The sequence below is a fragment of the Mustela erminea genome, chromosome 4 (genome assembly GCF_009829155.1).
Source record: "Mustela erminea isolate mMusErm1 chromosome 4, mMusErm1.Pri, whole genome shotgun sequence".
Taxonomy (NCBI): domain Eukaryota; kingdom Metazoa; phylum Chordata; class Mammalia; order Carnivora; family Mustelidae; genus Mustela; species Mustela erminea.
Window position 1 is genome coordinate 144,377,268 of NC_045617.1, and position 26,819 is coordinate 144,404,086.

At 45.8% G+C, this 26,819-nt stretch overlaps 1 long non-coding RNA gene across 3 annotated transcripts; it reads right to left on the reverse strand.

Moving 5' to 3' along the window:
- Nucleotides 1–2,361: 2,361 nt before the first annotated feature.
- Nucleotides 2,362–24,889, reverse strand: LOC116589223. Of its 3 annotated transcripts, XR_004285248.1 has the most exons (4): nucleotides 24,257–24,889; nucleotides 23,559–23,966; nucleotides 4,169–4,306; nucleotides 2,362–3,788 (listed from the first exon to the last, which is right to left on the reverse strand). It is a non-coding gene; the product is annotated as an uncharacterized LOC116589223 (long non-coding RNA). The 3 variants fall into 3 exon arrangements; XR_004285246.1 differs by having other exon boundaries at nucleotides 23,559–24,889; XR_004285247.1 differs by having other exon boundaries at nucleotides 4,169–4,309; nucleotides 23,559–24,889.
- Between the last annotated feature and the right edge of the window lie 1,930 nt (nucleotides 24,890–26,819).

A 26,819-nucleotide genomic window follows, 5' to 3' on the forward strand; every position in this document is an offset into this window, starting at 1 on the left:
ATTTCCAATCATAGACCATTGGCCAGAACTTACTCATACGGCCATGCCTTGCTTCCAAGGAGTCAGGAAAGGGAAAGTTAATCTGAGCGTCCAGGTAACTCGTTACAATCAGGAGTCAACTCTGTGGTTGAATGGGAAACGCATAGCGAGACTGACCATAGGCTTGTACCAACCTACCCTCCTATCAGCAAATGAGAGCTCTGTGTTCTCCATGTTTTCAAAAAGACCTGGTTATTGTCAGACACTTTGATTTTTGTCCATCTGATAGATACTCCTCTATTTTTTCAAAAAACCAATTTATAGCCCTGAGTGACTCCATTCCATCCCCCACAATAGATAGACAACCAATCTAATGTATTTGATATAGATCCGTGTTTTCTATGAGGCATAGTGGGTATTATTTGGTGTTTATATATTTATAAAATATTTATATAATATCTATAAATATATTTATATTACATACATTGATGAAATATATAAATATATTTTATTTCTTTGATTCATAAAATAGTTGCTGCCCAGGTCTTTTTTCACGAGGCACTGTATTTCTAAGGACCGTTAGCGTCACTGTGTACTCGCCTGTTCTGTTCCTTCAGACGGCTGCGCAATACTCTGTGATTCCCACCGACCCTTCTTATTTGTCCATCTTTCCATCAGTGGACACTCAGGCCGCCTCTGATTCCCTGATGTCACCTAATGCCTGACGAGGAGTCTGTGTGATGAGTATTATCATTCCGACTTTACAGATAAGACCATGGAGGTTCAGAGAAGTGAAAAGAGTTTGCCCCAAGTCCTCTAGCTAATGTACTCTCCTGCCTGAGGATAACAGCCTGTAGAAGGAAGAACGCCTGTGAAAACCCACTTGTGGGTACGAAAAGGGAAGGGTCTCTCTGGTGTGATTTCAGGGGTTCCAGGAAAGCTTTCCTGCTCTCAAACATCTCCCCCATTCAGCTCCAACGCAGCCTCCAAGTTGAAAGCAGAGATACTTTTCTTTGCATTGATGATTCCTCTTTGATCAGAGTGCACATTGACTGCCAGCCCCATTGGTTTCTATGCCTGGTGGTTTAGTGAGTTTTCAGCCCCTTTCTGGAGGGGAGGGATCAGGCGAGCTATTGTGGCTACTGAGGGGTCAGAGGTCAGTGCATCAGCTGGGACTGAATTCTGCTACGAATACAAGAAGCCAGAGGCTTCAACAGAGGGCAGCTCAGTCCTCTAGTGGTTCTCTAGCCTGGGCTCCAACCAGTAGAATCAGCTTTAGCTGGGAACCTATTTCAGGCCTCACCCCAGACCTTCTGAATCAGACGCTCTGGAGGAAGTTCCCAGAAGCCCATGCTTTTAGGAGCCCTCCAGGTGATTCAGAGGCCCACTGGAGTTCAGGAGCCACAGGGCCATCCTTCGTATCAGGAAGGCCAGAGTGGGCAGCCGGGGCTTGTACAGTGGCACAGCCATGCCACTGAGACCGCAGGCTCCTTTTCTCTCCCTGCCCTGACACCTTCCATCTATGGCTCCCATCTCTGCGGGAGGAGGGTGTCGTGCGGACGCCACACCTGCGTTCCAGGTAGGAAGAAGGGGCAAATTCAGAATGGGGGGGGAGCCGGTATGGGGAAAACAAACGTCTTTCACCAACATCTTCTGCTCCCGTCTCCATGACCCCAGATGTCACACAGCCAGGCCCGGACGCTGCAGAGTCTGGCTCCCAGGAGGTCAGTCATATGGGCTGCACCTGCTTCATAATTGTTCTGGAGGCTGGCCTGGGATGGAGAGGAGATATCACTCCTCGCAAGCCCAGGCACCTGACAGAGGGTGCCCTTTTCACTGACCTCGGAGAGCCAGAGGCGTTCCCTCCTTCACAGTTGACAGAATCCGAAACACTAGCCTCCCCGAGAAGGTAACCCATCCTGCAAAACCCACCACTGTCCTGCGATTAGCAGCAGGACAGAGATTAAGAAAGGCTTGTTGGGATGAGCCTGTTTACACGAGCTCCCCACAGCCCCGGGAGAAAGGATCATCATTTATTTTTGCCTCTTGGCCTTGAGCCTGTTTTGATCCCTGAGTATCTCTGCCTGTTGACTTACTTGCCTGCTCTGGGGGTTTTTCACGGACTCTCCAGGTGAACTCGGGGATGGGCTCCGGATGGAAAGACTGTCCAGAGCTTTATCTTGGTCCTCCAAAGACTACTGTTTTGTTTTGTTTTGTTTTAAAGAGTTTATTTATTTATTTGATGGAGAGACAGCGAGAGAGGGAACAGAGGTGGGGGAGTGGGAGAAGGAGAAGCAGGCTTCCCGCTGAGCAGGGACCCCCATGCGGGGCTCGATCCCAGGGCTCTGGGATCACGACCTAAGCCCTGCCAGGTGCCCCCAAAGGCTGCCTGTTGAGAAAGAAAAGCCAGACCTGCCCTGACTTAAGCATTTGGAGGTTATGGAGCATGAGGGAGATCCTGCCTTTGCCTGGCCGCTCCCCGGCAGCCTTGCTCCCTGCCTTCCTCCCGGGCCGGGCGGGGTGCGGTAGCTACGGGAGACCTTTCATGTTTCCCCGCTCCTCGGAGTGGGTTGTGCCCCTCAACACGACAGGTGGGTCCGAAGCAAGTGCCAAACAGGCAGCTGCACAGCCCAGGGACTTTGAGCTGTTCGCAGCCCTCCTCTCTTTGTACCCCTGCCAACTCACACACACCTGGGATTTCACCAGCTGCCTGCCCACCGCAGCCCCCTTCCCACCATGTGACCTAATCCGCATTACACCTGCTTCTCTTCGGGGCGGCCAGCCCCATCCCCACCTCCCCGAAATACGGCCCGGGGAGGTTTGAACAGGACCCACGCTATTCATGCCTCAAAGAGCCAACTCCCACTAATTTCATGGCAAATTACGGGGGATTAAGGTTTCCTTCGAAGAAAGGCTGGAGCTGACAATTAATCAGCTTGGTCATTTGGGGATCAAATTAAATTGGACCTGAGACCTCGGCTCCAAAATGGAATCCGATTCTCTCTTTGGCATGGTGTGTGTATTGGACTGAGACTACAAACACAGACTGTCCCCATCTTGCTTCTTTGCATATAGATGTTGGTGGGTAATTTTGAAACGCAGCAAGGGGCAAAGTAAGTGAATGCAGGGCGTCTGTTGAATTCAGCAAAGACTTCTTTTGTCCTGCTTCTATCTGAGGAGCCTCTCCGTTTAGGTGCCGGGACGATCAGGCAAGAGCTGAATAATTCCAGAGCCGTGTCTTCAGGGAGATCAAAAATCCCATGATTTCTGGAAATGATATTAACATGAATTTGACCATCTAGCACGAGAAAGTATAATAAAAGCTCTAGAAATGACGAATTGCGATCGGGGATTAGCAATGATTTTGCAGGGGACGTGACATTGGGGCTGAGTTTTGAAAGCTGAGTTGTAGTTCCGTGCCTTCTGTCTTTGGGCGGACACCGGAGGTCCCCTGCCGTCAGGATCTTTTCTTTGGTTGTGCCTGACCTTGTTCTGCACAATTATTGTTCCTAACCTTCTGTGCACGGCTATAGTCCAAGGCTAAAAGCGGTAATCACCTTTGGAAACTGCCAACAAACATGAATAACTGTTCTGGGGCCAGCTTTTCTCAAGGAAGTAATAAACGTCCTCTCGTGGCTGATGGCAGCAGGCGTGGAAGCCCGCTACTCCCTCCCTCCCTGCCTTGTGACTTTGGACGTGAAACGTATCAATTCATCGCCTTTGGAAGCGTGGTTTCTTCCCGATGGCGATCACGAGCAGACGAGTTGTAAGCTCTTACTGTGCACTTGGTACTGTCTATCGCCACTTCTCTGCGTCACAAAAGTGCAGAAAAGATGAAAAACAGGGAACAGAAAGCACACTAATAGCAACTTAAAAACAGCCTTGTTATTTTAAAACAGTACCATTTTCAGAAATGACTGGAATGGCCACGGTGGGGGAGGGGGATTTTTTAAAGTGCTTTGCAAAGTTTAGAATTCAAAGGGCTTTTCTGGTTACTTGGAGAAGGCACACAGACCCGCGCCCGCCCCGCCGTGCCCCTGCGCTGCCCTGTCTGCTCACTGTGGACCGGCCTATCTCCAGTTCTCATTCGGGGACCACAGCGGATGGCATTTCTTACAGTTCCTTGAGTTCGGGCATGGCCACGTGTCTTGTTTTTGCCAGTGAACAGTGAGTGTCAGTGGCTTCATACCTGAGCCAAGGCGTCTGGTCACCCGCCGTGAGCCACACCGTCCTCACACCTCAGGAGCGATTTCCATAGGAAGGGTCTTGCCAGGCCGTCTGGAGGAGGGTAGTTTCCCTCCAGAGTCACACAGGCTTGCAGTGGCCTCTGCTTAAGGAAAACAAAGCAAACAAACAAACAAAAAAACCTTTTGAGAGTCTTCAAAAAGCCCTGAGAATTAGGGACAGCTTGTTAGCACGGTATAACCCAGTCTGGCCTGACTAACGCAACAGCTGATTAGATGTCATTGAGTGTGTCCCGTGTAAGAGATTGGACGTGATTAGAACACATACACCTGGGGCGCCTGCGTGGCTCAGCCTCTGCCTTCAGCTCAGGTCATGATCTCAGGGTCCTGGGATCAAGCCCTGCATCAGGCTCCCTGCTCAGTGGGAAACCTGTTTCCACCTCTCTCTCTCTGCCTGCCTCGATCTCTTTCTATCAAATAAATAAATAAAATCTTAAGAAAAGAAAAAAGAACCCATACACCTGAGGTAGGACTGACACACAGGGCTCATCTCAAGGTAGGTCCGTGCATGCTCAGGCCTGTTATGTACATGATCTTATCTGAATTCTCACAGGAGCACCATCTGATAGGTGAAGTCCCACCTACATTCCACAGATGAGAGAATCCCAGAATTTAAGTAACCTGCCCACGATCACACCAACGTGGCCGGTGTGGTGCCAAAGGCCACATTCTTTCCTCGCTGCCTCCCAGAACACTTACCTGGAGTGTTCCCTCCTGATCATTTTATGTCAGACACCTTCCCATCAATCCAAAATCCCCATGGGGCAGGTAATTAGCTTCCCTTTTTTTCCAAAGGTCGCTCACCTCCATCTCACCTGATTTCTGAATCTAGCGTCTGATGGGTGTCAATGTTAAGGAAACCCAGTGGGTGGGGTGCCTGGCTGACTCAGTGGAACGTGTGACTGTTGATCTCAGGGTTGTGTGCTTGAGACCCATGTTGGGTGTGGAGATTAGTTTCAAAAAAATCTTTAAGAGGGGAAAAAAAAACGGGCACCTGGCTGGCGTAGTTGGTGAAGCATCTGCTTTTGGCTCAGGTCATGATCCTGGGGACCCGGGAACGAGCCCCATGTCAGGCTCTGTGCTCAGCGGGGAGTCTGGTGCTCCCCCTGCTTGTGCTCTCTCTCTCTGTCTCAAATAAATAAATAAAATCTTTAAAAAATAAAAAAAATATTTAGAAAAGAAGGAAAGAAAGAAACCAACCTGGTGGGAGGATGTGGAAGGCAGGAGGCAAATGTATCCCAACTTCTAGAAAAAGCAAACCAGATAATTGGCTAACGGAGTTCTCATTCTGTATGAAAACCAAGCAAGATTTCCAGGGACTAGGTAGATCAAACAAAAACAAAGAAGTTGTCTATTCTCTGTTTTTCTAGAAAACATGGTTGCAGCCCAGCCAAGGTCAGTGTTGCTCAGGCACGTCCTTCAGTGAGGTCCAGGACGGTTTTCATCATTTCAGGTAGTCCTTCGTTTTGCTCGTACCCCTGCCTGTGGATAAACACCCAAGTTCCCCCATCTCTGCATGTGACCCTCCAGTCCAGCATCAGGCTATTCACAGGACAAGGTGAAGCTCTCGGGGGGCACGAACCGTGACCGGTTTGTGAATTCGTGGATCTCTATGCCTAGTTTGAAGTCTGGAAGGCAGGAAGCTTCTCAGCATATCGGTTAGACGGTGAAGTTAAAGAACCCATGACCACTGATCAAAGTAGCAAAATAAGGACACCTGGGTGGCTCAGTGGTCTAGGCCTCTGCCTTCGGCTCAGGTTGTGATCCCAGGGTCCCAGGATGGAGCCCCGCATTGGGCTCTCTGCTCAGTGGGGAGCCCGCTTCCACCTCCCCCTCTGCTGCTGTACCTGCTGCTGCTCTCTTGTGCTCTCTCCAATAAATCTTTTTAGAAAAATAACAAACACAGAAACAAGAGTGTAGTTTTACCAAAATGAAAGGAAGACCTGGTTGAGCCGATCACATGAAGGTTTATCCCCCCAAGATCCGGCTGTACAACCTCTACAAAGTGGCATAGAGCTAGCCCAGGTCTAAATGCAAAATAGTGCTTCCCTGTATATTTAAGCTGAAAACATCAGGTTTTCCTTTTCCGCGCACACTGTTTTAACATCAGCAAGAATCTCATTACCGCTCCTAATACGACCTTTTGGTGAAGGAAGAAATTTAAATTGGGGGGCTTTGGAGACTTTTGTTTGGGGAGATGCCAGCATCTGGACTTGGGTTTACAAGTGGAAACCAAAGCAGGCAGCGAGCGGTGGACATGAACTTCAAAGGCCGCTGCCTAAGGAACCAGAGGCGCGTGTTCCTCTTTGAGGTGTAATCACCCACCCGGCATCGGGACTTGTAAGAAGCATTCATTGCTTCGAAAAATAAATAGTTCCTTATTCGGCAAGGTTAATTTCAACACGTGTGTCATCGATTCCACAGCGAAGACGAGAGAAAAAAGTCACGGGACAGATTTCATCAAGTGTAGATACGGACGTGTGCGGTGGCGCTGCGCTGACGGGAGCTGCACCCCACGTAGACCAGTGCCTGCCTTGAGGGTCCATCACGAAGAATCCACAATTTGCTAGGATTTTGCACTGCTTTCCTTTGTGTTGTTACGTCTGGGCTCTTAGCTCCGTTTCCTCTCCTTTCTGCAGTTAGTTGTTGACACGTGTGTCGTTTCGGGGGGAGGTTTAAGTAAACGTTTGATTAGCTAGACTCACACAGGACGGAATTGCGGTCAGGGGCGTGCGCTGGTAATTAGCTGGTTTAAGCTCCTTGCAGGCAGAGGGCACACTGGACTGGATTTTTTAAAAACCCTTGTAGCCTTTAGCTTTGCATTAAACAGGTGTCTCGTAAGTGCCTGTCAGGTAGGCTAAGTAGAGACTTGGGTTTGCACCAAGTGTATATGGTGCAAACTCTACAACAAATAAGTTGCTTTCTACGTTTTTTTTAATTAAAGACATTTTTTTTTTTGCAGATTTATGTTTTTTTAATTTTTTTTTATTTTTTATAAACATATATTTTTATCCCCAGGGGTACAGGTCTGTGAATCGCCAGGTTTACACACTTCACAGCACTTACCATAGCACATACCCTCCCCAATGTCCATAACCCCACCCCCCTTCGCCCAACCCCCCTCCCCCCAGCAACCCTCAGTTTGTTTTGTGAGATTAAGAGTCACTTATGGTTTGTCTCCCTCCCAATCCCATCTTGTTTCATTCATTCTTCTCCTACCCCCTTAACCCCCCCATTGCATCACCACTTCCTCATATCAGGGGAATCATATGATAGTTGTCTTTCTCTGCTTGACTTATTTCGCTAAGCATGATACGCTCTAGTTCCATCCACGTTGTCGCAAATGGCAAGATTTCATTTCTTTTGATGGCTGCATAGTATTCCATTGTGTATATATACCACATCTTCTTGATCCATTCATCTGTTGATGGACATCTAGGTTCTTTCCACAGTTTGGCTATTGTGGACATTGCTGCTATAAACATTCGGGTGCACGTGCCCCTTTGGATCACAACATTTGTATCTTTAGGGTAAATACCCAGTAGTGCAATTGCTGGGTCGTAGGGTAGTTCTATTTTCAACATTTTGAGGAACCTCCATGCTGTTTTCCAGAGTGGTTTCACCAGCTTGCTTTCCCACCAACAGTGTGGAGGGTTCCCTTTTCTCCGCATCCTCACCAGCATCTGTCATTTCCTGACTTGTTAATTTTAGCCATTCTGACTGGTGTGAGGTGATATCTCATGGTGGTTTTGATTTGTATTTCCCTGATGCCGAGTGATATGGAGCACTTTTTCATGTGTCTGTTGGCCATCTGGATGTCTTCTTTGCAGAAATGTCTGTTCATGTCTTCTGCCCGTTTCTTGATTGGATTATTTGTTCTTTGGGTGTTGAGTTTGCTAAATTCTTTATAGATTTTGGATACTAGCCCTTTATCTGATATGTCGTTTGCAAATATCTTCTCCCATTCTGTCAGTTGTCTTTTGGTTTTGTTAACTGTCTCCTTTGCTGTGCAAAAGTTTCTGATCTTGATAAAATCCCAATAGTTCATTTTTGCCCTTGCTTCTCTTGCCTTTGGCAATGTTCCTAGGAAGATGTTGCTGCGGCTGAGGTCGAAGAGGTTGCTGCCTGTGTTCTCCTCAAGGATTTTGATGGATTCCTTTCTCACATTGAGATCCTTCATCCATTTTGAGTCTATTTTCGTGTGTGGTGTAAGGAAATGTCCAATTTCATTTTTCTGCATGTGGCTGTCCAATTTTCCCAACACCTTTTATTGAAGAGGCTGTCTTTTTTCCATTGGACTTTCTTTCCTGCTTTGTCGAAGATTAGTTGACCATAGAGTTGAGGGTCTATTTCTGGGCTTTCTATTCTGTTCTATTGATCTATGTGTCTGTTTTTGTGCCAGTACCACACTGTCTTGATGATGACAGCTTTGTAATAGAGCTTGAAGTCCGGAATTGTGATGCCACCAACTTTGGCTTTCTTTTTCAATATTCCTTTGGCTATTCGAGGTCTTTTCTGGTTCCATAGAAATTTTAGGATTATTTGTTCCATTTCTTTGAAAAAGATGGATGGTACTTTGATAGGAATTGCATTTAATGTGTATATTGCTTTAGGTAGCATAGACATTTTCACAATATTTGTTCTTCCAATCCAGAAGCATGGAACATTTTTCCATTTCTTTGTGTCTTCCTCAATTTCTTTCATGAGTACTTTATAGTTTTCTGAGTATAGAATCTTTGCCCCTTTGGTTAGGTTTATTCCTAGGTATGTTATGGTTTTAGGTGCAATTATAAAAGGGATTGACTCCTTAATTTCTCTTTCTCTGTCTTGTTGTTGGTGTAGAGAAATGCAACTGATTTCTGTGCATTGATTTTATATCCTGACACTTTACTGAATTTCGGTACAAGTTGTAGCAGTTTTGGAGTGGCGTCTTTTGGGTTTTCCACATATAGTATCATATCATCTGCAAAGAGTGATAGTTTGACTTCTTCTTTGCTGATTTGGATGCCTTTAATTTCCTTTTGTTGTCTGATTGCTGAGGCTAGGACTTCTAGTACTATGTTGAATAGCAGTGGTGATAATGGATATCCCTGCCGTGTTCCTGACCTTAGTGGAAAAACTTTCAATTTTTCTCCATTGAGAATGATAATTGTGGTGGGTTTTTCATAGATGGCTTTGATAATATTGAGGTATGTGCCCTCTATCCCTAGACTTTGAAGAGTTTGATCAGGAAGGGATGCTGTACTTTGTCAAATGCTTTTTCAGCATCTATTGAGAGTATCATATGGTTGTTGTTCTTTCTTTTATTAACGTATTGTGTCACATTGATTGATTTGTGGATGTTGAACCAAACTTGCAGCCCTGGAATAAATCCCACTTGGTCGTGGTGAATAATCCTTTTAATGTACTGTTGGATCCTATTGGCTAGTATTTTGGTGAGAATTTTCGCATCTGTGTTCATCAAGGATATGGGTCTGTGGTTCTCATTTTTGATGGGATCCTTGTCTGGTTTTGGGATCAAGGTGATGCTGGCCTCATAAAATGAGTTTGGAAGTTTTCCTTCCATTTTTATTTTTTTGAACAGTTTCAGGAGAATAGGAATTAGTTCTTCTTTAAATGTTTGGTAGAATTCCCCCGTAAATTAAAGACATTTTTAAAGATTTTATATATTTATTAGAGCTTGAGCAGAGGCAGAAGCAGACTCCGGGCAAATCGGGGACCCTGATATGGGGCTCGATCCCAGGACCTTTAACTGACTGAGCCACCCAGGCAGTCTCCTAGACTTTTTTAGAGCATTGCTAGCCTCATTGCAACATTGAGAAGAAAGCACAGAGATTTCCTGTAGCCTTCTTGCCCCCGACACATGCATGGTCTCCCCCAGTGTTAACAGCCCCCACCAGGGTGATGCATTGGTCACAGCTGATGAGCCGATGTGGACGAGCTGTAATCACCCCACATCCATAATTTACGTTAGCATTCCCTCTGGGTGTGGTACCTTCTAGGGGTTCCGGCTGGCAGCTTTTTGATAATGAGACCTCAACTCATTTAAACTCATTAACTCCTACATCTGACTTTTAAGATGTATTGGGTTTCATTTTAGACTCCTAAAAACCTTCATTTTTTTAAATTTCAAAATCACAAATTTACAGAAGAATCGCAGCTACAGCACAAGACTCCTTTCCTGTGCCATTTGAGGGTAAGTGCACCCTGATGCCCCATCACCCCAAATACATTAGTGTGGCTTTTTTCCTAGATCATAGACATTCTCCTACAGGAGAATGTACAACACAACCATCACAATCAGGAAGTTAACAATGATACACCACCCCCTCTCATCTTGAGGGTCTATACAAGAAAATCCAGTTGTGGTTTTCGGTCCTCTCTGCCCCCAGCATGGGGCTTGAACTCATGACCCTAAGATCAAGAGTAGCACACTCTACTGACCGAGCCAGCCAGGTGCCCCTCCAGTTGTTTTCACATCTCAACTCTACAGCACAAGGATCCAGTCCAGAATCGCATTTCTTCTATCAGAAGCAGTCCCTCGATCTTTGGTTTTTGTGAGCCTGACCTACTTCGGAAGCATGCAGGACTGTTCTAGAGCACATCTCAATTTGGATGTATGGGTTGCTCGCCCAGAAGTGGTGCTCTGTTCTCTCTGTGTCCCATTTGGTGGCGGGATTTCACTTTGCCCCTTACAGGTGCTTTTCAGCTCAGCTGCTTAAGATAAACTTCTCCAGGCATCTTCACCTGCCAACCTACTCCTTTCTCCCCTTTCTGATGAATTCAGGTTGTTGTAGGTAGTCTTTTGAAACCGTGAAAATATTCCATGTGTCATCAAATGTTTATTTAGTAAGATGCGAGTGTTCCTAGTTTGCTATTTTATTGGAGGGGTGAAGTCTGCTTTGGTTCAAATTATCCTACATTTGGTCAGTAGGAGTCCCTTCAAGGTAGCTTCTGTGCTTTTCTACATCACCCTGTCATTCCTTGAGCATGTCCTTTGTTTCTGGCACAAAATTACCGTATTTCGCTTGCACCTACCCTAGAATTAGCCATTTTGTCAAGGAGCTCCGGTTCCATTTAGGCGAGAGGCCAAGACCGGAACCCTAAGGATACTCCTTCTGCTGGCGGTACTGCTTCCGTCAGTGGACAGAGCTAAGGAAAATATATGCAGATACACGTGTTCACACATATATTTGTGTCTGTATTTCTGTATCTGCCACTCCCAAGAAAACAGAGGGGCTCCTGGGTTGCCCGGTCGGTGAAATGTCTGCCCTCAGCTCAGGTCATGATCCTCGGGTTCTGGGATCGAGCCCCACATCAGGCTCCTTGCTCAGTGGGGAGTCTACTTCTCCCTTTCCCCATGCCCTTCCCCCTGTTTGTGCTCTCTCAAAAAAAAAATAAAATAAAATTTAAAAAATACAGACAGAAAACTATAAGTTTGTAGCAGTTTGGAGCCCTTCACTCCGACAGGTTTATTCTAGTTTTCACTAGTATTTGTAATTCATACCTCCCTTCTCTGGTAGTGAAAAACATGGTGTTAGGGACTGGACTGTGTCCCTTCCCTGCCCCCACACCCCCACCGACCAAATTCCTATGTTTAAGCCCTAACACCCAATGTGATGGTATTTGGAGATGGGGCCTTTGGGAAGTAATTAGATTTAGATGGAGTCATGATGGTGATACCTTCATGATTGATCTAGTGGCCTTACAAGAAAAGGAAGAGACAGCAAAGCTATCTGTCGTGTAAGGAAAAGGCAAAAAGGCAGGAGTATGAGCACTGCACAGAGCTCCCGACCATGCTGGCACCCGACCTCAGAATTCCAGCATCTGGAAGTGTAAGAAAATAGCATTCTGTTGGTTAAGCCACTCGGAGTATCGTACTCGTTAGGGCAGCCCAAGCAGATTAATATACATGGTTCCCGTTACTCTTAATATATTTACTGACTTGATCAGTGTCTGTCACGGGGACCTCCGGACCCCACATTAGGCTACTTCTTCACAGGGATGCCGTCCTCAACCTCCCTGGGCTCTGATTTCCCATTCTGGGCTGTCATGTCCACCTCATTTCTCCACTGTTAACTTCTACTCTCCTCTGCTTCATCTAATGGTTTTGGCGCTGACCTCTTCAGGAGGAGAAGGAAATGGATTTTGCTTAGTTTCCTAAAATATCATTTGATCATTCGGGGGAGATGTGTTTTATCAAGCAAACGTCTTAAAAGTTCATTATAATAATAAATTGGAAGCCAGAAGGAGCCTTAAATATCATCTATGATCATCTTATTTTATTTTGTAACTATTTGATTCCTAGGGATCATTTTTCTTGCTTTATTTGTTAAAAAATTGTCTTTATTTCCTTTGAAGATTTTATTTATTTGACAGTGAGAGGCAGAGCACAAGCAGGTAGAGGCAGAGGGAGAAGCAAACTCCCTGCCGAGCAAGGAGCCCAACGTGGGGCTCGATCCCCAGACCCTGGGATCACGACCTGAGCCGAAGGCAGATGCCCAACCAACTGAGCCACTCAGGCACTGCGGAAATTTGTCTTACTTATAAAAGAAATTGAGTCTCATAAAAACTATCATGCATGAACAGAGCAGTCAGTATAAAGAAACTTCTGGAGTTAGAAGCACTGCTGTACAGAAGCTACTTGTTGACAGAAGCTCTGTGGTTACAGGCACGCTAGGAGAAGTAGCGCTAGCATTGTCTGCGTCACACGGCCCCCCACAGAGTCGTTCATCCCGCTCTATGTGCTTCTCCTGCCCGTGCTTTGTGCTTCCAGCAGACGGACTTGGCGACGCAGATGGACTGGACCGTAGCTAGAAAATTTGTCTTGTGAAAAAGCTAACCTGGGAAGGTGCCGTGACCTTCGTCTTCCAACTGTTATATTGAACTAAGAGAAACTGTGTTATGGTCTTCCCGCCACACACACACACACACACCCCCCACTGGTTTCACAAGTATGAAGACATTTACAGAGACAGTGTTACCACAGCTGAGACTGCAGAGGAAAGGGTAGACAGCAGCAACAGTAAGTGTCTTGCTAGGAAATGATGTAGGGCTCAGTCTGTAGGAAAGACTACGGACAAGGATGTGCCTTTAGAGATGCAGATTTAGGGATGAGGAGCAGAGAGGGAAGTAGGCCCAGGATCAACAGAGAAAAGCAACCAAGGAACCAGTGCCTTCCTGCATCTGATTGGACTGGGGAAGGAGGGCACTCACAGAAGCAATGCGAGAACAGAGAAGTGGGATGAACCCATGTCTGTCGGGCCATAGGAAGTCTTTTTTAGGTGAAGCATTTCAGATAGGACTGAGATCAACTGAAAATAATAGAAAACCCAATCAAAGTGGCTTAAAGGAACCAGGATGGATTTATCTATTTTTTTCTTTTTCTTTTATTTGAGTATTTAAATTCTAGGTGGTTGACATATATTCAGTGTTGGTTTCAGAAGAAGAGTTCAGTGGTTTTGCACTGACATATAACACCCAGTGCTCATCATAACAAGTGCCCTCCTTAATGTCCATCGCCCAGTCATCCCGTCTCGCACCCCTCTCCCCCCCATCAACCTTCACACTTTTTCTCTGTCACTGAGTCTCTTATGGTTTGGTTCCCTCTCTCTTTTTTTCCCCTTCCCGTATGTTCATCTGTTTTGTTTCCTAAATTCTACATATGAGTAAGATCACATGGTGTTTGTTTTTCTTGGACTTACAGCTCCATCCATGTCATTGCAAAGGGTAGGATTTCATTCTTTTTGATGGCTGAGTAATATTCCATCACACACACACACACACACACACACACACACACACACATTTCTTTATCCATTCATCAGTTGATGGGCATTTGGGCTTTTCCCATAGTTTGGCTATTATTGATAACGCTGCTGTAAGTATCAGATAAACACACCTTTGAGTGTGTAGTTTTGTATCCTTTGGGCAAACACCTAGTAGTGTTTAATCCAAACACTATGTTGGTTCATAGGGTGATTCTACTTTTAGCTTTTTGAGGAACCTCCATACTGTTCTCCAGAGTGGCCGCACCAGCTTGCATTCCCACGGACAGTGCAAGAGGGTTCCCCTTTCTCCACATATCGCCAACACTGTTGTTTCCTGAGTGACTGATTTTTAGCCTTTTTTTTTTTTTTTTTTTTTAGCCATTCTGACAGGTGTGAGTTAGTATCTCCTCAGAGTTTTGATTTGTCTTTCAAAGAGGGTTGGATTTATCCTAGTAGAAATCTGAAGGTTAGTGGTTGCTGGCAATGGTTCAATAGCTCAAAAATGTAGGGCAGTTATCCATGCGATTCTCCTGGCCTTTCCCTCATGGCCCCAAGATGGCAGTTTTAATTGCAGGTGCCATATATGCATGTAAGAGAGGGAAAACAAAGCTTATCCAGAGCCTTACTCCATCACCACCCCCAACAGATACTCATCCCCTGAACATTAGCCTGCATTTTCACATCATCACCTCTACCTCCAAAGAAAGCTAGAAAAGTGAGTAGTTAACTTCCCCAGCTTTTATAATGGAGACAAGAAGGAAAAAAGTGATTAGGAATGGGTATTTGGCCTACCGATCTATTTGTCTGACACAAGAAGACTGATGCATTATTTTCCATTTATCATTTAGGAAATGCAATAGGTTTCAGTTGGACATAGGAAAAATGTTTTTAACTCTCTGGTTAAAAGTCTACTGAGACAGACAGCAATCCCTCTATCCTTGGAGATCTTCACATTGAGAAATCACTATTATGTGTCTTAGAAGATTTAGACATTCAGTTGCCTAAAGCCTGGAAACTGGACCAGATGATTTCATGAGGTCTATGATTATTTGACTCACTGTTTCCAAGCTACACGTTCCTACCTCTCAAAGCCACTGTGAAATACCAAAAAATACAAGATGGCCACCCCTCCTCGTCAATCCCCCGACCCCCATCTACTTCACTGGAAAATTTCCAACAGCACTTTGCTATTACAGCCTCTAAGGCTAATGCTGTTTCTCTTAATCAAAACTAGTTTCAGATATGCCAAGAAAAAAAAAAAGAATTTGATAAATGAGGTCTAAGTAAAAGATCAAAACATCAAGATTTATTGAGTATACTGAGATGCATTTAGATAAAACTGAGAATTAGTCTAAGATCCTATTAGGTAGATGTGAAGCAATTACTTGAATTTTATAGTAGCTTCACAAAACTTCCCCAGATATAATATTATATCAGATGATGTGTTATGCTTACTTTGTAAGTAAACACATTTGTAAATCACTTGGCAAATGTGTTGAGAGCCCATGGTTTATTTCTGCTTCACGTTACACTGGAGTCTTGGCTACACCAGGCTCCCTAATGGCAAAAACAAACCTTTTCCAGACAACCCTTCACACCCTGGGGCAGAGAAGACAATGCCCCATTGTGAACTTACACAAGATTTGCAGACATGGCGCAATTTTGGTGTACCAATGGCCTGAACTTCACAAACCCACCAAAGATTCCAGCTAGCCTGTACTTGTCAGCCAGAAAGCATGAGGAAGACTAGGGTAAAGTCCCTCTTTCTTTAATGTGTTTAAATACCATCTAAAAACCATATTCTTCCCCTTGTCTTTTAAATGGCCAGAGCGAGAATTGGGATTGGTTTCACAATAATCCAACAAATCATCTCTTTCATACACATTTATTTTGATTCCATTGCTGGACTAGTTTAAGGAAACACTAGGCCCCCAAGGCTTCCACAAGTTTTGCCGGCTGAAAGTTCATTTCCCCCCACGTACCAGGCTCCAAGCGATGAGCCACATATGTTACCTCAGCCTCATTTCATCTGCTCAGCAGATTTTTACTGAGCACCTACTGTGCTCACCTAGTATAGCCTTCCTGCTCTTGACTGGCCTTGTCAGGATGGGCCATCATCAGAAATGTACGACCTCTTTCTCTTTGAGACTACAGCTCATGAACATTTATAGTTCTTCTGCTCAAAGGGTTCATGCTCATGAGAATTAAAAGGGGGGTCTGCCTCTGTTGACCCTGGTATAAAAGTCCACTCCTTTTCTTTCCAAACTGCTCATCTCCAAAATTTGATTTCAGAAGGCTTTTGCTGTCAGGCATGCCAACCAGTCCTCCTGGCGGCCAGCTCAGATTGGGAGTTATGTGAGTCCTGGTTAGGGTATCCTCAGAGGAGCGAGGAAAGAGCCCTGAATCTGCCATCAGGAGCCCCCAAGTTTCTAATCTACTTGCTCCCCTTCTGGACAACTTCCTGTTGCTTCCAATTCTGTATGTTTCAACTTCAGGGTTGTGAGAAACAAGTGAGGGGACATTCGGCAGGGCCATGAAGAATTGGAGCAATCATCTGTCAAGAATGGTCACCCTCCTGGCTTGCCCCCAGAAGGGGCTGACCGCCAGGGGCGGCCTGACACAACACTTCAGCTCAACGTTACACAACTTCGAATAAAATATCATTTAATCAGGAGACTCCGAGGAGGGTCATGAGATCACATGCTCTCACGGCCCCTGGCGTCCTGGTGCCTGGGGAAGGAGATTCTGAAAAGGAAGAGCCTTCCAACTTCTTGGACACAAATGCAGTGGTTCGAGGGCGGACCTGTCCTGCCCCAGAGATCTTCTCAAGCCCCGTCTGATGGTTTAGCAGAGGCAGAGAACTAGTGGGGTCTCGATCACAGCTTGAGTGGAAAGTTCACAGCGTGTCAGAGGAGCACAGAAGGCACGAGGCTATTTCCATGTGGTTCGTGAAGCAGAATCACCTCCGTGTGGCCTTGGGCAGGACTCAGAGAGGCAGGTTTGAAGGGTCCTGAGGCCTAACAGGGAAGGCAGGGAGGAGAGAAGACCCGCATGGTTTTGTGGGCCCAGCACCCTCTGTGGAAGTGGTAACAGGGCCCTCCCTTCCACCTCTCCAACCCAGAGGCAGGGCCTGTCGCCCAGCCCATTGCTTCCCCTTCCCAAAGCACCTCCCCAAACGGGCGCCTTCTGCATTCCTTTCCTCCATCGGCCCACTCCGCGTCTCCAGCCAGCTCCTTTGTCTCCAGGACTTACGCCACCCTTCCCAACTTTCTTCTAACTCGTCCTTGGAGAGTTCAGCCCTTGGTCGGAAGCATATTCTGTGTCTTCTAGAGAAAGCTTTAGTGGGGCAGGGCCATGGAATGCCCAGAACATGCTGCCAGGAGGGGTAAAGAGCAACCAGGCTCCCGTTCCAGTGCCCAGGGCCTCAGTTTCCACATCAGTAAAGGCGGGGGTTATCTCTGCTTGTTTGTTCCATGCAAATCAAACAAGACGTCTGTGGAACTCTTCAAAAACACTGTAAGTATAAAGCAGCCCCGTTTTCCCTGCAGTGACCCTATGACAAGTGCAGTCATCTAGCCAGTGACTACTGAGTGTCGGTGATGGGCCACACTGGGCTGGGCCCTGAAGCTATGACAATAAATATTGCATGTCCCCTGGGTGCACGGGGCTCAGCGGAGGGTGGGGTACAGCAGGGCAACAGGCAGTTAAAATATACTCTGCTAAATCTCCTAACATAAGACGGGAGCCTGGCTGACACAGAAGGGGTTCTGCAGGGGAAGGGGTAACCCAGGAGCTAAATCTGGAAGAATGATCAGAGCACCTGCTGGGAAAAGAAGGGGGTAGTGGTCCTTCCGGGTGGAAAAGCAGCATTCACAGAGGTGAGAAAAAAATGACAGCATGGGAGGGTCAGAGTACGGCAAGTATTTCAGGCAAGCTAGGGCCAAAGGTGAGGGAGACATGACCCTGGGGCATCGGGACGGAGGTCCTTCTTGGTTAGCGAGCTGCGTGCTTTCAACAGGCAAGGCGCTTTTCTAGTCCATCGTACGTGTTAACTCTCCCAGCCTCCCGCACCCTCCATGAGGCCCGTCCTGGCTGCTTTTTGCTTAGGGAAGAAGCAGGTGATGCCCAGAGAAGTCAAGTAATCTGCCCAAGGTCATGCAACTGGAGTGTCCGCCAAGGAGCTGGGATTTGTCCTAAGACCACGGAGAAGAAACCGAGATTTTAAGCGTTGTTTGGGGGCTGGTTCAGATTTGCTTCTGTTTATTCTAGGATCTGTTTCCAGTCTTTTAGATAGTTTCCTGACGGCATACATAACCAGTAAATTACATGTCACCTTCTCTTCTGGAAATGTGTGTTGTTTGCTTAAATACTTAATGCTTATCTCCTGGGCTTATCAATAATGTAATGCAGTAAATCGAAATTTTCTGGGAGGGGGTGAATTACAAATGGAAATTTACACTTAAAGGAGGTCGATTATACTTAATGATCAATTAGCTTGGCTAATTTTGCTCTTCCTCCTTTCCTTCACAGTCTTTTGCGGGGGGGAGGAGAGGTATAAAAAGGATCAGTGGATTTCAAAAATACAGAAACTTGTAAATAAGACAATATATACAAAAAATTTCAAACTCTTCAGATTTTTTTTCAGTCATCTCCCTTCAAGGAATCATTAAACAAATTAAATCTGGTCTATCACCACCAGCCAGGACTGGTGGGATGCTCTGTCAGTCATTGTTCCAAGTTCTTGTTTCTTCTGTTGTCCTTTGGGTTGGGGGACAAAGATTTAGGTAGCGCAGGAATTTAGGAGAAGGGATGGTACCTGGGAGTTTATGATCTAAGCTTGCATGGACCTCCCAACCCTCTGGACCTAACTCAGCCCCAGGAATGTAGAACAGTCCCCAGGTTTCCTCAAAGGCCCCCGTCCACAGTTCTGGCACTTCCATGATGCCCCCCACCAGCGTCCTGAGGATTCCTTCCCTCCCGAGGAATCCACCCCTCCTCATTACCAATCTTGGAACAGCCTGTCTTGCTGCTTCCAGTCTGGCCCTTCTCCCTCTGGACTGAGCTCAAAACCTTCAACCCTTCTCTCTCTAAGACTCCGGGTTACTGGACTTCAGTTGACTTTCCTGCCTGAACACATACTTTTGCAAGCAAAGACTTATTAACTTGCTCCTGAGACCAAGGAAAGGCCAGATGGTGCCAACTCGAAACCCAGCATGGGTCCTCTGGAAGAGAAGGGAAGACCTCTGTTGCTTTGTAATGACCCCACAGCCTCGAAAACAGGCTTAGTTTATGCTCAATGCATCCTACCACATTCAAACTTCAATGTCATCCAGTTACATCTATACCAGGAAAAATCTGGAAAAGGTTAAGTGTCCCACTGAAAGAATTGTATTCTGGAATAATACACAGGGCTCTGTTTTTAGAAACTGTTTCAGTGATTTGGAAAAATACTCTTGATATGTTACTCATTTTTTAAAAGTAGGTTATAGAGCAGAGTCTGCAACTTATGTCCAATCTTTAGACTTTATTTCCACACACACATGCAATAATAGGGCTTATCTCAAAAGTAGTAGGATTGTAGTTGAGGGTCATTTTCCCTTTTATGTTTCTGTACATTCCTCCAATTCCTTTCATCTATTTATATTATTTTTCCAATGACATGGCACAGTACAATGGGGTGTGTATGTGTGTGTGTGTATGTGTGTGGCACTGGCCCTTTTTCTGGAGTAGTTAATCCAAGTGAGGCAATGAGCCATCTTGACTTATTGATTGGGAATAAGAAGTTAACTTGCCAAGGGCACAATAACGTGAAAGCAAAATACAAAATATACAAAATACAGAAGAGGTAGGACAAAAAATAAATTTTTACCAGTGTGACTGTACTGTAGTATTTTTTTTAAGTTGTTAAATCTCTCCTTTAGAAATGTAAGTGACACAAATCTTTTTTTTTTTTTTTTTTTTTTTTTTTTTTACTTTGGCCAACATCCTCTCTTGGGCGAGGCACAACTTTCAGAAACAGGCCTGATGTCCGAATGCCTGTGTTCGATGGTGGGTCTTAAAGTCACCGTGTGATCGGAAACAAGCCAACCATCTCTTCAGACTTTATTACTTCATCTTTCATTTTTACTGTTAATCAACAAATACTTCTGTTCTTTTCGTTTCCATAGGTTCCACATCCACTGTGGAGCCCAACGTGTGGCTTGAACTCACAACCCTGCGGTCAAGACCTGAGCTGAGGTCAGGAGTCAGGCGCTCAACCAGCTGAGCCGCCCAGGCACCCCTCAGCAAATACGTCTCCAGCACCTGCACCCGCCCGCCGCTCTTCTACGTGTTTCTGCAGATGTTAACTAAGGTAATCCTCATTCCTACCCCATGAGGAGGGAGGGCACTGTTATCCCTACGTCGTGTAGGAGGAGACTGAGAAACAGAGAGGTTTGAAACTCCTCAGGGATCACAGGATCGTAAGCTACAAAACCAGAGCTCAAATCCTCGCCTTGTGGCTGCAGACTAGACTGTTAGCTCCTCCGTTTTTGCCTCGCTGGACTGACATCGTCTGCCATTTACTGTGTGTGACTCCCTGCTGGGTCCCAGGCACAGTCCCTGACCCTGCTCGCTAAGGCTCTGGCTTGCTGGAAAACCAAGTGAGAAAGTGGTCATACTCACACCAGGTTTTATTTTATGAAACAGTGACTCTCCTTCCAATGCAAATTAGTTTCTTAATTTCTAAGTCACCTATTCAGTATTAAATATTAAATGTGAAATTCAGGGCAGTGAAACGGAGATCCGTCAAGCCAATGTGTCATGAAATAAAATAGATCCTGCTCTCTTACCTTGACAAATGCAAAGTGGGAATTGAACTTGGGACTCTCCCCAGCTTTTCTGGATGCTTGCAGATTTTCATAATAAAATGTTAGAGAGATTCTCTTTCTAGAGAGAATAGGCTCTCTAAAAAGATAGTACACAGAAGATTTTCAACTGTGTTTCTGATGGTGTCATTTTTTTTTAAAGATTTTATTTATTTATTTGACAGATCACACGTAGGCTGAGAATCAGGGCCAAGCAGAGAGCCCAATGCAGGGCTTGATCCCAGGAGCCTGAGATCATGACCTGAGCTGAAGGCAGAGGCTTAACCCACTGAGCCACTCAGGCACCCTTGATGGTGTCATTTAAAAGAAAGCCTCACTGAGTACCTAGGTATACCTATCTCTTTTGTCCCACCTGCGTTCTTCTCTTGGGCAGTCCTAGTGTATAGCACAAATACTGGTACTTGGTAAAAGCACATTTCATTACTACACACTCAAAACTTAGGGGGAAATACAGTATGTCATTGTTCTCGGAACTTATTAATTAGAGAAATCCCATATCAACTAGGAATATTCTATTTGATTATACATGAAATGCATCTATTCACTACAAATACGAAGTAGAGATTAATATATATGGTCCCTGAAGAGTTTTTTGGTTTCATTTATCTCTAAGCCAGACAATAAAAATGAGTTGAAATCTAAAATGCTGTAGTGTCCAGAAAAGACCCGTTACTAAGTAATAAAATTTATACATTTTTTTATTAGTGGGATATAGTTGGGATTTTTTAATTAAGGCAAAATTGGTACATAACATCATGTAAGTTGCAGGTGTACAACACTGTAATCCGGCATCTGTGTGAACTACAAAGTGATCACCACTAGAAACCTAATTCCCGTCCGTCAGCATGTCCCGGACTGCCTGCGCCCATTTTACCCACGCCCCCATGCCCCCTTCCCTTCCAGGAACCATCGGTCTGTTTTCTGTATCTATGATACACATTCTGCCTCCAAGCATGAGGCATTTTGGCAGATTCCAGGAGTGTGCTTGTGGGTGTTTAAATTTTAAATCACCCCTCCGTTACTGCGTTTGATTCTCTGCAGTGATTGGGCGAGGGAGTAAGGAGGGAGGGGCTAACTTTGTAGCGTCTTTCTCATGCCCACCAGAAAACAAACAACCAAACAACAACAACAACGACAAAAATCAAAAGCTAGAACACTACAAAATAATGTTAAGCCGTGATTGCCTGAGATTCACCCAAATTAACCCCTAATAATATACCTCCACAGTTTATTCTTTATTTTTCAAGTTACCTGCAATTGTAGTTATTCTTGTAGTAGCTGTTTGCCTGTGTTATGCTTAGCTAGAGCATTCTAAGTAAGATACATCCATAAGTAGTGAATAAGTTGGCAATAGGAGATTAAAAGTTATCGAATGAACTTATTTTTTGTACATTCTGTATATTTACATTCAATTATTTCAGTAACGTTTGAAAGAAAATGTAATTTCAGGGAAAGACTGGGATTGAAGGTTATTAGTTAGTGAGCAGCTCTCTTTGACTCTACCTGTTTCTTGTGACAAAACAATGACATTTCAGTATCATCAAGCACTAAACAAGATAGTGTTAACACATGCACCTGCATCCTAAAAAAAAAACAAACCCCTCATTTTCCAAGAATATAAAGTATAAATATTTGCATCCTAAAACTGCAAAGCTTCAAAGTGGCTGTCTTTATCAAGTGAATAGATTTAGTTTCTGAATCCCCAAAAAGGTAACTAAAGTCTGATTTCCAATTATTCTAGGATAATTTTAGTATACTTATATCACTTAAATATCAGACACATAAGCTAGCGCATTCAAGTCCTGCTCAAACTATGACCGTTGAAGAGCTTTAAAATACCAGAAATGAAAAATCATTTGCAGAGTGTTAAGACCATGTGTTAATAAAAGAAACACTGGCCCATAGACAATGTAGGTTTGTGAAAAGCCCTTTGTCACTAGCAGCCAAGCCTCTTTCTTAAAAGATAAGAATAATGGGTTCAGAACCAGAAATGTGAGCTATCTAAAGAAAACAGTATGGTAACATAATTAGCATCAGTGAATCGCTTACTATTTTTTTAAAAAATTATTTAGTAAGTAAGACTGTTACCCCCTTCCTTTGAATAGCATTAGAACCTTGAATGTATTTAGATAAAGGGAACAGACATTATATTTAAATCACTTCTTAAAATACTATCTTTGCATTTATATTTAGAAAAAAAAACACAGAGGGGCGCCTGGGTGGCTCAGTCGTTAAGCCTCTGCTTTTGGCTCAGGACATGATCCCAGGGTCCTGGGATCGAGCCCCGTATTGGGCTCTCTGCTTGGCAGGAAGCCTGCTTCTCCTTCTCCTACCACTCCCCGCCCCTGGCTTGTGTTTCCTCTCTCACTGTCTCTCTCTCTCTCTCTGTCAAATAAATGAAATCTTTAAACACACACACACAGAGAGAGAGAGAGAGAGAAAAAAGTTGTTAGTTATGCTGAGGGTGGTGAGAGTCACAATAAGTGGAAACAATACAGCATAAAACACATACACCCACCAAAACCAGACAAGAACACAATCAGTTATCCTAATGATTAGAAATACGACTTACCTCCTTCTGACAAAGGTATTTGGAGGTGTATGGAAGGGCAAAAGCCACAATAATGGATTAAGCACATCAGAGCTGAGGGTCTCAAGCAAAACATTCACAATATTAGACAGGTATGTTTCAGACCTACCTTCCTCCCCAAGAACTGGCATCCCTCGGAAACCCTGCCTTAGAAAATCAAACTTGAGTCAGTTGACTAGCAGGAACCCACACACTGTCTTCATGCTACTGGGAAGTAAATGAAGGCACAGGGTCTGTTCTCCAGCAAGGCTTCGTGAGCCACTTTTTGGCGGGGGATGGGAGGAGGCAGAGTTACCCTGAAAGGGACCACACAGGCTGTCCGAAAAAGTCTTCAGTTTCGACTGCACTAGAGAGCCAGCAGACATGCCCACAACCGAAGTCCCAGCAAAGCTGCCTTTAATCACTCCATCAGAAATACATGCTTTTAATAAAAGCTGCACAGAGTTATTACTGCAGGTGTCTCCTGAGCTCCTTTTGAATCATACCAGGATTAGAATGTCCGGAAGGAATCTCTAACCTGAAAAGGGGTTTCAAAGGAGAAACAAAGACACAGGCTTTGTCTTGACTGCATTTTTTAAACTACTCTCCCAGAACAGAATCTTTCCTCCCTTCTAGTAAACACATGCTTGTAAACATGAAAATAAAGGGGACATAAATGAACAAGCCCGTGCTCTCCTATATCAAGGCATCAACCCCAAATCCACGACAGGCTCACCATTTCTCCCAAACAGGCATTTGGGGTTGTAAGCATTGGAAAACAAAAACAAAACAAAACAAAAAAAATACAAAAAGTGCAAAAACACCCACCAAACGAAGGAGGCACTGCAGCCTAGGAGAATGAGCTCTGCTAGGCTTTCAGAGTTCAGGTATTTATTTCACACACCGCCTCACTTTTGTTCCGGAGCGAGACAGATCCGCGAGTGCCAGGCATGGTGATGGACAATGGGCACTAAAACCACACAGTCAGTCTTAGCAAATTAGGGGAACGAGAGATGGTTTGGTGGCATTCTATTGTCACTACTGCAATCACCGTCCTTTTCCCTGGTAATGGTGCTTTGTGATGAAGTGCGGTTCTCGCAGGATAATTGGGAAAGATACCGCAAGATTCAGGGAGGCAGCATCTGGTTTTAAAAGCTCTTCAGACTCAAACTGGCATTTTACTTTATCTTGGAAAATTTATTAGAGATTCAGATCATGCCGGTTTAAATGGAAAGGTGAAAGCAGGGTAATTTCGATCTATGAATTATTCAACCTCAGCCTGGCGAAATTGCCATCCCTGAGCTGGTCTCTGACAGTCGTCTCCCAGAGCCTCCATTACGCTTGTCACTTTTATTTCTTTATCTACGATCTCTTTCTCCGTTACCGAGCGTTGTCCCTTAGGGCTCAGCTTCACAAACCGAAGTATCTCAAACTGGCAAAAACCTAAACGTGCTGCTGCCTCCACAGGCTGCCTTTCTCCCACCCCCGCCCACCCCAAATCATTAAAAACCACATCCGTGATGCTATCTGTTAGGCTCCCGGAGTAGATAAATTACAGGGCGCGCGCGCGCACACGGGCACATGCAGGAGCGCATCCCTGCGAAGGAGAGTTACGTTCCGCTAACATCGCAAGAGAAGATAAAGTGAGGCTTCCTGCTTCTTTCTTTGTTGTCAGTGTGACCCATCCCAGTTACGTAGCATCACGCAGAGAGGAACCAGTGCGAAAGCAGGCTTGCCTGGCACCCTGATTTCCAGCCAGAGCAGAGGAAGACTGCACCGAAGGCAGGCTCACTGCAGACAGCTGCACACCTAGCAGCACGATTATGTAGGAAAATAAGAAGAAGCCATCAGATGACCGGAGTCAGACTGTCATTCTCTCTCTGGAATGCACTGAGCAATCATCCACTGATGGCTGGTGTCCCTGCTAGTCGGCAGCTGTCCCCGCATCCAGAGAGGACTGGCATTGAATTAGGTCAGTGAGTCTGGTTTCTCCTTTACACCGTGTTCTAACTGAGGAGCAGGGACCCGCGCCAGCCCCTGTGACCAGGCTGAACTGGGAGCGGGAGAGTCCCATGGCTTCAGTTTGCTGGTGTCGCCTGCGCAGGCCCCGGCCAGCCGCGCCAGCCACGGGCAGCCTCGTCTCCTCGGTCCTAGCCTCTATTCCTGCAGGGCGAGCCGCGTGGCATGAGGCGCCCGCAGGCGTGGGGCACAGGTGGCAGGGGTGACCCGCTGCGCCCCGCCCGAGGCAGTGCAGCTGCGAGGCTCCAGCACTACCTGCTCTGCGGCGAACTCCGCGGCCAACGTGCGCACTCAGACTGCGTCTCTGCTCCTGGCTAACCCAAGGTAAATACTCCTCACGTAAGGGATGCTGAGTGGCGGCAGGAGGAGGTCACTCTCAAACTCTGCCGCTGTGCGCCCAGCTGTCCGCCCCGGCTTTGCTGCACTGCGGCTGGCAAGCGGCAGGAGCCCGGGCTCTGGCAGCCGTGACCGTGATGGTGCAGCAGGCGGCGGCGGTGACGAAGCCGTCAGCTGATCGCAGGGCGCTCCCGGGCCGTGGCCTCCGCAGCACAGGCCGGTTTCCAGGGTGGCACCGGGCAGGTGACCTTGAAGACGTCTGCAGCCTCGCTGCTGCGGGAGGGCAGCCTGCCTCGCTCCGCACCTGGCAGCGATCCCCCACACCTGGCAGGGACGGCTCCCCGTTCCTTGCTTTTCTCTGGGGCACAGTTTGTGTGCATGTGCATGTGCGTGTGTGTGTGCTTTAACTCGCAGCCTGCAGGACTTAACTATTTCTGCCCTGCTTGCTAAAGGCGGCAGGTCATCCTTGGAGTGACCATTGCGACGCGAACACAGGCTGCAGTCATCTCTGCCACCTGTCGTTTTCATTAGCTTCAGCGTCCGAAGAAGAAACGTGGGGGGAATTCCTGCCAGTGTTCTGATTTTAAAAGCACATTAAAAAAAAAAAAAAAAAAATAGGTAAAAATTGCCTCAAGCCACTTGTAGGCTGTAACGGACTAGTAAATGGTACCCTAACGCGATGGCAGAAGCAACAGGGAAAAACCCCGGGGGTAAAGGAGTCCAGCAATAGCTTTAAATCGTGGTGCGGCCGCTGGAAAGCAGTGCGCACGCTCCGTGACGGAGCGCAGGTTGCGCATCCCAATTAATCTGACAATGGAGCAAAAGCCTTATATGGTATTACCCTAGTGGTTTGAGGAATGTCGAAATAAGAAAGCAGTCATTACCAGGCATTTGTTTAATGACTGTAATCATACTGAATTAATTTAACTTGCTGCAATGTTTAACAGAAAGTCAATTATGAATTTGTGCTGGAAGCATAACAATACTAGTATTTGCATACACCTTGCTCGGAGGAGACGTCCTCTGAAGATAACCT